Below are 13,789 nucleotides of genomic sequence, written 5' to 3' on the forward strand. Positions count from 1 at the left end.
TCTGATGTAAGACTTGCGAGTACTTTGGATGAGTACTCACCGCTGCTTTGCTCCCCCTCTTGTCCCCTCGATCCGCTGCTGCGATCAGATGATGGAGCCCAGGAGATGGAGGTCCCCGCCACCGACGACTGCTACTCTGACGGTGCCTACTACTACGTGGAGGCTGCTGATGATCAGGAGTAGTTAGGAGGTTCCCAGGCAAGAGGCCTCGCCTCGTTCGATTGTTGTATCTTTTGTGCTAGCCTTCTCTAAGGCACCCCATGTTTTATGTCTGTACTCAGATATTTGTTGCTTCCGCTGACTCGTGTGTTTATCGAGCTTCCGTATTCTAGCCCTCGAGGCCCCTGGCTTGTAATATGAAGCTGATGTTATTTTATTTGTGTCTAGAGTTGTGTTGTGATATCTTCCCGTGAGTCCTTGGGTTTAATCGTACACATTTGCGTGTATGGTTAGCGTACGATTAAATCGAGGGCGTCACAGGGCTGGTGTGGGTCCCTACAGGCCCCCTGCCCTGATTCTCCGGCTTCCCGATCTTTTTCTGTTTCAGAAAAAATCTTTTTGGCAGGTTCATTCCGTTTGGACTCCGTTCAAAATCCTCCTCTGAAAGGGGTCAAAAACATGGAAAAACAGGAACTCGCACTTGGCACTGAGTTAATAAGTTAGTCCCAAAAAATATAAAAAAGGCATGCAAAACATCCAAAGTTTGACAAGATAATAGCATGAAACCATAAAAAATTATAGATACGTTGGAGACGTATCACGCCCCACCCCCCTGGGCGCGCCTAGGGAGCTCGTGGGCCCCCTGTTACCCCTCCGGCTCCCACCTTCTGCTATACAGAGGGTTTCGTCCCAGAAAAAAAATAAATCAAGGGATAGCTTTCGGGAAGAAACGCCGCCGCCACGAGGCGGAACTTGAGCAGAACCAATCTAGAGCTCCGGCAGGGCCGTCCTGCCGGGGAAACTTCCCTCCCGGAGGGGGAAATCGTCGCCATCATCATCACGAACACTCCTCTCATTGGAGGGGACTCATCTCCATCAACATCTTCATCAACACCATCTCATCTCCAAACCCTAGTTCATCTCTTGTACCCAATCTCCATCTCGCGACTCCGATTGGTACTTGTAAGGTTGCCAGTAGTGTTAATTACTCCTTGTAGTGTAGCCTAGTTGGATTACTTGGTGGAAGATCATATGTTCAGATCCTTAATGCTATTCAATTACTCTCTGATCATGAACATAATTATGCTTTGTGAGTAGTTACGTTTGTTCCTGAGGACATGGGATAAGTCTTGCTATAAGTAGTCATGTGAATTTGGTATTCGTTCGATATTTTGATGTGTTGTATGTTGTCTTTCCTCTAGTGGTGTTATGTGAACGTCGACTACATTACACTTCACCATTATTTGGGACTAGAGGAAGGCATTTGGAAGTAATAAGTAGATGATGGGTTGCTAGAGTGACAAAAGCTTAAACCCTAGTTTATGCGTTGCTTCGCAAGGGGCTGATTTGGATCCACCAGTTTAATGCTATGGTTAAACTTTGTCTTAATTCTTCTTTCGTGCTTGCGGATGCTTGCGAGAGGGATTAATCATAAGTGGGATGTTTGTCCAAGTAAATACAACACCCAAGCAACGGTCCACCCACATATCAAACTATCAAAGTAGCGAACGCGAACCATATGAACATGATGAAAACTAGCTTGACAGAAATTCCCATGTGTCCTCGGGAGCGTTTTACCTTATATAAGAGTTCGTCCAGGCTTGTACCTTGTTACAAAAGGGATTGGGCCATCTTGCTGCACCTTTGTTACTATTGTTACTTGTAACCCGTTACGAATTATCTTATCCCGCAACTATTTGTTACCGATAATTTTAGTGCTTGCAGAGAATACCTTGTCGAAAACCACTTGTCATTTTATTCTGCTCCTCATTGGGTTCGACACTCTTACTTATCGAAAGGATTACGATAGATCCCCTATACTTGTGGGTCATCAAGACTCTTTTCTGGCGCCGTTGATGGGGAGTGAAGTGCCTTTGGTGAGTGGCATTTGGTAAGAAAACATTTATATAGTGTGCTTAAATTTATTTTCACTTGTCACTATGGAAACTAATCCTTTGAGGGGTTTGTTGGGGGTATGTTCACCTAGACCGGAAGCACAAAGAGTTGCTCCTCAACCTACTGCACCTACTGAAAATATTTATTATGAAATTCCTTCGGGTATGCTAGAGAAACTGTTGGCTAACCCTTTTATAGGAGATGGAACATCATATCCCGACTTGCATCTAATATATGTAGATGAAGTTTGTGGTTTAATTAAGCTTGCAGGTTTGCCCGAGGATGAGGTCAAGAAGAAGGTCTTTCCCTTATCTTTGAGAGATAAAGCATTGACATGGTATAGGCTATGTGATGATACTGGATCATGGAACTACAACCGATTGAAATTGGAATTTCATCAAAAGTTTTATCCTATGCATTTGGTACATCGTGATCGGAATTATATCTACAATTTTTGGCCTCGTGATAGAGAAAGTATCGCTCAAGCTTGGGGGAGGCTTAAGTTAATGTTATATTCATGCTCCAACCATGAGCTCCCTAGAGAAATTATTATTATGAACTTTTATGCTCGGCTTTCTCATGACAATCGCACCATGCTTGACACTTCTTGTACCGGTTGTTTTATGAAGAGAGATATTGATTTAAAATGAGATATATTGGAAATAATTAAACGCAACTCTGAAGATTGGGAGTTTGATGAAGGTAAGGAGTCAGGTATGAATCTTAAGTTCGATTGAGTGAAATCCTTCGTTGAAACAAATAATTTTCGTGATTTTACCGCTAAACATGGACTTGACTCTCAGATAGTAGCTTCTTTATGTGAATTATTTGCTGCTCATATTAATCTCCCTAAGGAGAAGTGGTTTAAATATCATCCTCCCATAGAATTTAATGTAGTAAAACCCAATCCAGTAGAAGAGAAAGTTATTGCTTATAATGATTCTATTGTTCCTAGTGCTTACATTGAGAAACCACCTTTCCCTGTTAGAATAAAGGATCATGCTAAACCTTCAACTGTGATACGTAAGGGCTACATTAGAACACCTACACCCCCTGAGAAAATTAAAGTTGAACCTAGTATTGCTATCATGAAAGATCTCTTGGCCAATAATGTTGATGGACATGTTATTCAATTCTGTGAAGCTGCTGCTAGAATTGCTAAACCTCATGCTAGAGACAAACATAAACTTGTTGTTGGCATGCCTGTTGTTTCTGTTAAGATAGGAGACCATTGTTATCATGGTTTATGTGACATGGGTGCTAGTTTTAGTGCAATACCTCAACCTTTATATAATGAAATTAAAGATGAGATTGCACCTGTCGAGATGGAATTTATTGATGTTACTATTAAACTTGCTAATAGATATACTATGTGCCATGTAGGAATTGTTAGAGATGTTGAAGTCTTGTGTGGTAAAACTAAGTATCCTACTGATTTTCTCGTTCTTGCTACCACACAAGATAGCTTTTGTCCCATCATATTTGGTAGACCTTTCCTCAATACTGTTAATGCTCAAATTGATTGTGAGAAACAAAATGTTACTATTGGCTTTGGAGGTGTGTCACATGAATTTAATTTTGCTAAGTTTGGTATACAACCTCATGAAAAAAAATTGTCTAGTAAGGATGAAATTATTGCTCTTGCTTATATTGCTGTGCCTCCTACTGATCCTTTAGAGCAATACTTGCTTGAACATGAAAATGATATGCATATGGATGAAAGGAATGAGATAGATAGAGTTATCTTTGAACAATGTCCTATCCTTAAGAATAATTTGCGTGTTGAATTACTTGGAGATCCACCTCCACCAAAGGGTGATCCTGTGTTTGAGCTTAAACAATTACCTGATACTCTTAAGTATGCTTATCTTGATGAAAAAGAGATATATACTATTATTATTAGTGCTAACATTTCAGAGCATGAAGAAAAGAAATTATTGAAAACTCTGAGGAAGCATCGTGCTGCTATTGGATATACTCTTGATGATCTTAAGGGCATTAGTCCCACTATATGCCAGCATAAAACTAAAACTGATCATGATTCCAAACTAGTTGCCGATCACCAACGAAGATTAAATCCTAAGATGAAAGAGGTGGTAAGAAAAGAAATACTAAAGCTCCTGGAAGCAGGTATTATTTATCCTGTTGCTCATAGTGATTGGGTAAGTCCGGTGCATTGTGTCCCTAAGAAGGGAGGTATTACCTTTGTCCCTAATGATAAAGATGAATTGATCCCACAAAGTATTGTTACTGGCTATAGGATGGTAATTGATTATAGGAAATTAAATAAAGCTACTAAGAAAGATCATTACCCTTTACCTTTTATTGATCAAATGCTAGAAAGATTGTCTAAACATACACACTTTTGCTTTCTAGATGGTTATTCTGGTTTCTCCCAAATACCTGTTGCACAATCTGATCAGGAGAAAACCACTTTTACTTGCCCTTTCGATACCTTTGCTTATAGACGTATGCCTTTGGTTTATGTAATGCACCTACTACCTTTCAAAGATGTATGATGACTATATTCTCTGACTTTTGTGAAAAGATTATTGAGGTTTTCATGGATGATTTCTCCGTTTACGGATCTTCTTTTGATGATTGCTTGAGCAACCTTGATCGAGTTTTGCAGAGATGTAAAGATACTAACCTTTTCTTGAATTGGGAGAAGTGCCACTTTATGGTTAATGAAGGCATTGCCTTGGGACATAAAATTTCTAAAAGAGGTATTGAAGTCGATAAGGCTAAAGTTGATGCGATCGAGAAAATGCCATGCCCTACAGACATTAAAGGTATAAGAAGTTTCCTTGGTCATGCTGGTTTCTATAGAAGGTTTATTAAAGACTTCTCTAAGATTTGTAGGCCTCTCACCAATCTCTTGCAAAAAGATATTCCATTTGTTTTTTCTGATGATTGTGAAGAAGCATTTGAAATACTTAAGAAGGCCTTGATAAATGCACCTATTGTTCAACCACCTGATTGGAACCTACCTTTTGAAATTATGTGTGATGCTAGTGATTATGCTGTTGGTGTTGTTCTAGGACAAAGAGTTGATAAGAAATTAAATGTTATTCATTATGCTAGTAAAACTCTAGGCAGTGCCCAAAGAAACTATGCTACTACTGAAAAAGAATTTTGAGCAGTTGTGTTTGCATGTGATAAGTTCAGATCTTATATTGTTGATTCTAGAGTTACTATTCACACTGATGATGCTACTATTAAATATCTTATGGAAAAGAAAGACGCTAAACCTAGACTTATTAGATGGGTTCTCTTGCTACAAGAATTTGATTTGCCTATTGTTGATAGGAAGGGTGTCGAGAACCCCGTAGGAGATAACTTGTCTAGGTTAGAGAATGTTCTTGATGACCCACAACCTATTGATGATAGCTTTCCTGATGAACAATTGAATGTCATCTATGGTTCACGTAGTACACCATGGTATGCTGATTATGCTAATTATATTGTTGCTAAATATATACCACCTAGTTTCACATACCAACAAAATAAAAAGTTCTTTTATGATTTGAGACATTACTTTTGGGATGATCCTCACCTTTATAAAGAAGGAATAGATGGTGTTATTAGACATTGTGTACCCGAGCATGAACAGGGACATATCCTACAGAAGTGTCACTCCGAGGCTTACGGAGGACACCATGCGGGAGAAAGAACTGTACACAAGGTATTGCAATCCGGTTTTTATTGGCCTACTCTCTTCAAGGATGCTCGTAAGTTTGTCTTGTCTTGTGATGAATGTCAAAGGATAGGTAATATCAGTAAACGTCAGGAAATGCCTATGAATTATTCACTTGTTATTGAACCATTTGATGTTTGGGGTTTTGATTATATGGGACCTTTTCCAAAGTTCAACGGGTATACTCATATTCTAGTTGCTTTTGATTACGTTAGTAAGTGGGTAGAAGCTATTCCAACTAGTAGTGCTGATCATAACACCTCTATTAAGATGCTTAAAGAAGTCATTTTTCCTAGATTTGGAGTCCCTAGATATTTAATGAATGATGGTGGTTCATATTTTATTCATGGTGCTTTCCGTAAAATGCTTGCTAAGTATGATGTCAACCATAGAATTGCATCTCCTTATCATCCTCAGTCTAGTGGTCAAGTAGAGTTAAGTAATAGACAAATTAAATTAATTTTGCAAAAGACAGTTAATAGGTCTAGAAAGAATTGGTCTAAGAAACTTGATGATGCACTGTGGGCTTATAGAACTGCTTATAAGAATCGCATGGGCATGTCTCCGTATAAAATGGTTTACGATAAAACATGTCATTTACCTCTTGAGCTATAACATAAGGCTTATTGGGCAATCAAAGAGCTCAACTCTGATTTCAAACTTGCTGGTGAGAAGAGGTTATTTGATGTTATCTTACTTGATGAATGGAGAACTCAGGCATATGAAAATGCCAAGTTGTTTAAAGAAAAAGTTAAGAGGTGGCATGATAAAAGGATAAAAAACGTGAGTTCAATGTAGGTGATTATGTCTTGCTATACAATTCTCGTTTAAGATTTTTTGCAGGCAAACTTCTCTCTAAATGGGAAGGACCTTACATTGTTGAGGAAGTATATCCTTCTGGTGCCATAAAAATCAACAACGCGGAAGGTAATTTTCCGAGAGTTGTAAATGGGCAAAGAATCAAGCATTATATCTCAGGTACTCCCATAAATGTTGAAAGAAATATTATTAATACCATAACTCCGGAGGAGTACATAAGGGATATTTACCAGCTTGTTTCAGACTACCAAAACGAAGAGGTATGTGATACTGTAAGTAAACCGACTCCAAAATTTTTCCAATAGCAATTTTTCTCTGTTTTGGAATATTTAGAAAAATAGAAAAAATTAAAGTAGTACGGAAAGCGCACGAGGAGGTGACAGGCCTGCCAGGCGCGCCCCACCCCCTGGGCGCGCCTGGGGAGCTCGTGAGCACCTCGTGTGTCTCCCGGACTTCGTTCTCTTGTGGAATACTCCTTATGGTCGGTAAAAATTCATTATATAATCTCCCGAAAGGTCCGACCCTCGTATCACGCAAATATCCTCTGTGTCTGTTTCGAGCCTGTTTCAGCAGCGGATTTAGCGCAAGGATGTCATCTCAGGAATCTGTCGGGGAGAACGATTTCCCTCAAGTCTATGAAGAAGTAAATGCTGATTTGATAAGGGTGGAAGTCACGGAGGCTAAGGAAGAGCTGCTGGAAGAAACCAAGGGCAAAACTAAGGATGAGAATCCGGCGTCGGACGAAGGGCAATCTGTGCTCAACAAGGAAGAAGCTGAGGAAGAGGATTTCCTCCAACCCTACCTCCACCTGCTATCCCCATCCTTGATCGAACTCTTGAAGTTATGTGAAATAACTCGTGTTCGCAATACTTATCTCACCCATAAAGTTATTTTACTCGAGAAACGAATCAGAGAGCTCCAAAGTATAAATCTAAGATTGATGGCCCTCTTGGAACTAAAAGACAGGATTTCTTCATCACCATCACCCCCGAAGGAAGACAATTAAACACGGGTATGGGCACTCCCCTTGGCTTGTGCCAAGCTTGGGGGAGTTGCCCCGGTATCGTATCACCATCACATCTTTTGCCTTTACTTTTATCTTAGTTCGATCCTTTTTGGTAATATCTTTATCTAGTAGAATAAAGTTCTAGTATGATCTAGGCTTGAGTTTTGCTTTGTGTTATCCCCAATGTAATCGAGTTCGTGAGTTATATAACAAAGAGTGTTTTAGTTAAGGGCTTTGCTTCATGCCATGATCTAAAGAAAAGAATAATAATATAACAAAAGCATGAAAGATCATGTGATGATCCTATGGGAAGTGGTGGCTTCACATATAAAAAGAATGTTGATTGAAACTTGTTGTGGGTGGACAAACGTAGACCTTGGTCATTATTGCACTTAATAGGAAGTAATAAAGAAAGAGAGGTTCACATATGAATATATCATCTTTTACACCTTCTATGATTGTGAACACTCATTAAATTATTACATGCTAAGAACTAGATGTTGGACAAGGAAGACAACATAATGAATTGTGTTTGCTTGGTTCCGAACAATGTTATATGAGTAGAGATCCCTTAGCATGCGATGCTTGCTTCCACCTCATATCAGCCAAAACTTCCGCACTAAGTAGAGATACTACTTGTGCATCCATAAACCCTCAACCCAGTTTTTCCATGAGAGTCCACCATACCTACCTATGGATTGAATAAGATCCCTCAAGTAACTTGTCATCGGTGCAAGCAATAAAAATTTCTCCCTAAATATGTATGATCTATTAGTGTGTGGAAAATAAGCTTTGTACGAACCTGTGATGAGCAAGACATAAAAGCGACATACTGCATAATGAAGTTCTTCATCACAGGAGGCAATATAAAGTGACGTTCCTTCAGACTAAGAGATCACACATACAAACCTCAAAAGCGCATGACAACCTCTTCTTCCCTCTGCGAAGGGCCTATCTTGTACCTTTACTTTTTATCTTTAAAAGAGTCATGGTGATCGACACCAATTCCTTATTTCGCCATTATCTTGGCAAGCGTCATGTGCTAGGGAAAGATCTATATTCATATATCAACTTGGAATTAAAAAATCATGAATTATTATTGTTGACATTACCCTTGAGGTAAATAGTTGGGAGGCGAAACAATAAGCCCCTATCTTTCTGTGTGTCCAACTGAAACATTGATCTCATGAGTACCACGTGAGTTTTAGCAATTGTAGAAGACTAAAAGATGATTGTGTATGTGGATTTGCTCTACAAGCTCTTATTTGACTCTTTCCGATGTTATGATAAATTGCCATTGCTTCAATGACTAAAGACTATTGGTTGTTAATTCTCAATAAGGTTCTTGATCCATACTTTACATTGTGAAGGAATTGTCACTTTAGCATAAGAGATTATATGACGATATTGTTGTTCTAAATGTGACCATGATGCCTGCATGTTTGTATTTTATTTTATCGACACCTCTATCTCTAAACATGTGGGCATATTTATTGATCTCGGCTTCCACTTGAGGACAAGCGAGGTCTAAGCTTGGGGGAGTTGATATGTCCATTTTGCATCATGCTTTTATATTGATATTTATCGCATTATGGGCTGTTATTACACATTATGGTACAATACTTACGCATTTTCTCTCTTATTTTATAAGGTTTACATGAAGAGGGAGAATGCCGGCAGGTGGAATTCTGGGCTGGAAAAGGAGCAAGTTTGAGATACCTATTCTGCACAACTCCAAAAGCTGTGAAAATCAGCGAGGAATTATTTTGGAATATATAAAAAATACTGGGCGGAAGAGATACTGGAGGGGAGCCACCAGGAGGTCACGAGCCTGCCAGGCGCGCCCACCCCCCTGGGCGCACCTCGGGGGATCGTGGGCCCCCTGTTACCCCTACGGATCCCATCTTCTGCTATATAGAGGGTTTCATCCGAGAAAAATCAAGGGAGAGATTTCGGGAAGAAACGCCGCCGCGATGAGGCGGAACTGTAGCAGAACCAATCTAGAGCTCCGGCAGGGCCGTCCTGCCGGGGAAACTTCCCTCCCGTAGGGGGAAATCGTCGCCATCGTCATCACCAACACTCCTCTCATCAGAGGGGACTCATCTCCATCAACATATTCATCAGCACCATCTCATCTCCAAACCCTAGTTCATCTCTTGTACCCAATCTCCGTCTCACGACTCCGACTGGTACTTGTAAGGTTGTAGTAGTGTTTATTACTCCTTGTAGTTGATGCTAGTTGGATTACTTGGTGGAAGATCATATGTTCAGATCCTTAATGCTATTCAATACCTCTCTGACCATGAACATAATTATGCTTTGTGAGTAGTTACGTTTGTTCCTGAGGACATGGGATAAGTCTTGCTATAAGTTGTTATGTGAATTTGGTATTCGTTCGATATTTTGATGCGTTGTATGTTGTCTTTCCTCTAGTGGTGTTATGTGAACGTCGACTACATGACACTTCACCATTATTTGGGCCTAGAGGATGGCATTGGGAAGTAATAAGTAGATGATGGGTTGCTAGAGTGACAGAAGCTTAAACCCTATTTTATGCGTTGCTTCGCAAGGGGCTGATTTGGATCCACCAGTTTAATGCTATGGTTAGACTTTGTCTTAATTCTTCTTTCGTAGTTGCGGATTCTTGCGAGAGGGGTTAATCATAAGTGGGATGTTTGTACAAGTAAGGACAACACCCAAGCACCGGTCCACCCACATATCAAACTATCAAAGTAGCGAACGCGAGTCATATGAACATGATGAAAACTAGGTTGACAGAAATTCCCATGTGTCCTCGGGAGCGATTTACCTTATATAAGAGTTCGTCCAGGCTTGTCCCTTGCTACAAAAGGGATTGGGCCATCTTGCTGCACCTTTGTTACTATTGTTACTTGTTACCCGTTACGAATTATCTTATCCCGCAACTATCTGTTACCGATAATTTCAATGCTTGCAGAGAATACCTTGCCGAAAACCACTTGGCATTTCCTTCTGCTCCTCATTCGGTTCGACACTCTTACTTATCGAAAGGACTAGGATAGATCCTCGATACTTGTGGGTCATCACCATGGTGTCTATATAAACCAGAGGGTTTTAGTTTGTAGGGTACAATAAGATCATTACTCCTAGGGTTTTAGATCACATCATACAATCTCGAGGTAGATCAACTCTGTACTCGATACTTCATCATCAATACAAACAAAGCAGGGCATAGGGTATTACCTCGATCAACAGGGCTTGAACCTTGGTAAAAAATCGTCTCCCTTGTCCCATGTTACCCATTGATCCAAGATCCACAGTTCGGGATGCCCTACCCGAGGTCCGCCGGTTTTGACACTAACAACCACCACACCACCACTTGCCATTTTATTCATGGGATCATTTGAGATGTCAGAATTGGTAGATGGGCCAAGCCCATTAATTATAACAATCCCCCATTAGATCTCAAATACTCGTTTAGAGATTTGCATTTTGTTACCACTTGTTTAATATACCAGTGTTTCAATAGAGACTATTAAGTTGAACCTCTGCCTAGAACTTTAAGCTACATCCATTCACAACTTGACAATGGACTATGCCTTGAATTGCAAGTTTTCTGTGAACAGGTTTCACTCAAAGTCTTAACCAGTACCCGGCTTCCAGTAGGCTACCCCGTGGTTTGGAGCATATACGTCGTACACCGTTGTCTCTTCGTGTGCTTAATAGAGATCACCCAAATCTCATAGACTATGGCATTTTACAATTAGAGATCATATAGGTGCATTCTTTCAAGACTGCTCTATTGGACAACATCTTTGCAATAATATCCAATAGAATCACATTAAGGCATGTTGACAACCTACCTTATAGCACTGAGCCTTCCAGCTCTGAGAGTTTTGCATCTTCACTTAGAGACACACACTTATTACTCTCCTCTGTTAACCAATAGCTTGTTCTTCCGAGGTCCTAATTCATGGGATCTCTGATCATAAAGGTTGGGTTACTACTATGGTGTAACATCTATGGGTCTCATACCCATTTGCCTCGATGCAACATCTATCACATCTCATGATAGCCCCTTTTTAAAAGGGTATGCCAGGTTTTTATTTGTTTGGATATACATAACAGTTATTACTCTAGAGTTTCTCAACTTCCTCATGGATTTTGAACGTCTCTTCACGTGTCTTGATGATTTCGTATTATCCATAGAATTATCCTCTTTAGTGAGAACCGTGTGGTTGTCAAAATTCATAAGAATAGATGGTACATATTTTTCAACCACAGGCAAGTCCATCAAGATCTCACACAACCATTATGCCTCAATAGTGGTTGTGTGTAATGCAGTTAGTCCTGGTACCATAGTTGACCTCGTCAATATGGTTTGCTTGCAAGACCTCCATGACACAACACCACCTCCATGAGTAAACACATACCCACTTGCGGCTTAGAGTACATCAACATCGGAAATCTAGTTTGAATCACTACATCCTTCTAGCATAGCAGGATGCCCTCAATAGTGAATTCCATAACTCATAGTACCTCTCACATAGTGCAAGACCCTTTCTAGTGCAAGCCAATGATCATCACCCGGGTTGGACATGAAGCTACTTAGTTTTCTCACAACAAAAGAGATGTCTGGTCTTGTAGAGCTAGCTAAGTACACGAGTGAACCCTCCATTTGAGAGTATCTTAATTGGTCTCTCGTTTATTTCTTGTTCTTTCTAAGTGTCATGTTGGGGTCATAAGGTGTTGGAGAAGGCTTGCTATCCATAAAACTGAAACGGCTCAAGACCTTCTCAACATAGTGACATTGTGTTAGAGTAATCCCACTTTTATCCTTAGTAAGTTTGATGTTTAGGATCACACTAGCTTCTCCCAGATCTTTCATGTCAAAATTATTTGATAGAAAAGATTTGACTTCATTGATTGCGTCAATGTTTGTACCAAAGATTAGTATGTCATCCCCATACAAACATAATATGATACTATTGCCCCCACCATGGCCATAATAAACACACCTATCAGCCTCGTTAATGACAAATCCCGCAAAAGTCGGAGTTCTTTTAAACTTCTCATGCCATTGCGTAGGTGCTTCTTTCATACCACACAAAGATTTTAACAACTTTCACACCTTTCTCTCTTCACCTTTTACGACAAACCCATCAGGATGATCCATATAAATTTCCTCTTCCGACTCTCCATTTAGAAAAGTTGTCTTTACATCCATTTGATGAATAATCAGATATAAGAGGCAATGAGGGAAAGTAGCACCCGAGTGGTGGTCATTCTAGCAACATGTGAATAGGTGTCAAAGTAATCTTCGCCTTGTTTCCGAGTGTAGCCCTTGGCCACAAGTCGCGCCTTCTACTTACCAATAGTACCATCATGCCTTAACTTGTTTTTGAACACCCACTTACAACCCACATGTTTACAACCATAAGGTCGTTCTCTTAGCTCCCAAGTTCCATTAGGAAGAATTGATCCCATCTCATTATGAACAACTTCTTTCCAATCGTCTACATCTAGAGATGCATATGCCTCTGCAATAGACTAGGGAGTATCGTCCACAAGGTATACAATGAAATCATCACCAAAGGATTTTGCAACCCTTTGTTTCTTGCTCCTCACAGGAGCTTCATCGTTATCCTTCTCACGGACTTCCTCGGGTGATTGTTCAATATAATCATCAAATGTACTATTTTCAGAATTGATTTTAGAAGTAAATCTACCAATACTATCCATATCTTTCATACTAAATATATTCTCAAAAAAAATATTGCATCACGTAATTCCATTATAGTATCTACATGCATATCAGGAACCTTCGATTTAAGTACTAAAAATCTATAAGCAATGCTTCACTGAGCATAAACAAGAACGACACAATCTAGTGTCTTTGGTCCAAGTTTGCGTTTCTTAGGAATAGGAATATTAACCTTTGCCAAACTTCCCCAGGTGCGCAAATAAGAGAGTGAAGGTTTTCTCCCGACCCACTCTTCATAAGGGGGTTTCTCTTTATTCTTGTTAGGAACTCTATTCAGGACATGACATGAAGTCAACAAAGCCTCCCCGTACCATGCCTTAGATAAACTAGAAGTGTCTAACATGGCATTCACCAAGTCAGTCAACGTGCGGTTTTTCCTCTCAGCAATCCCGTTTGATTGGGGTGAATAGGGAGGTGTTCTCTCATCAATAATACCATGTTCCTCACAAAAATTCATCAAATACTTTGG

This window comes from Hordeum vulgare, chromosome 5H (genome assembly GCF_904849725.1).
Source record: "Hordeum vulgare subsp. vulgare chromosome 5H, MorexV3_pseudomolecules_assembly, whole genome shotgun sequence".
NCBI lineage: Eukaryota > Viridiplantae > Streptophyta > Magnoliopsida > Poales > Poaceae > Hordeum > Hordeum vulgare.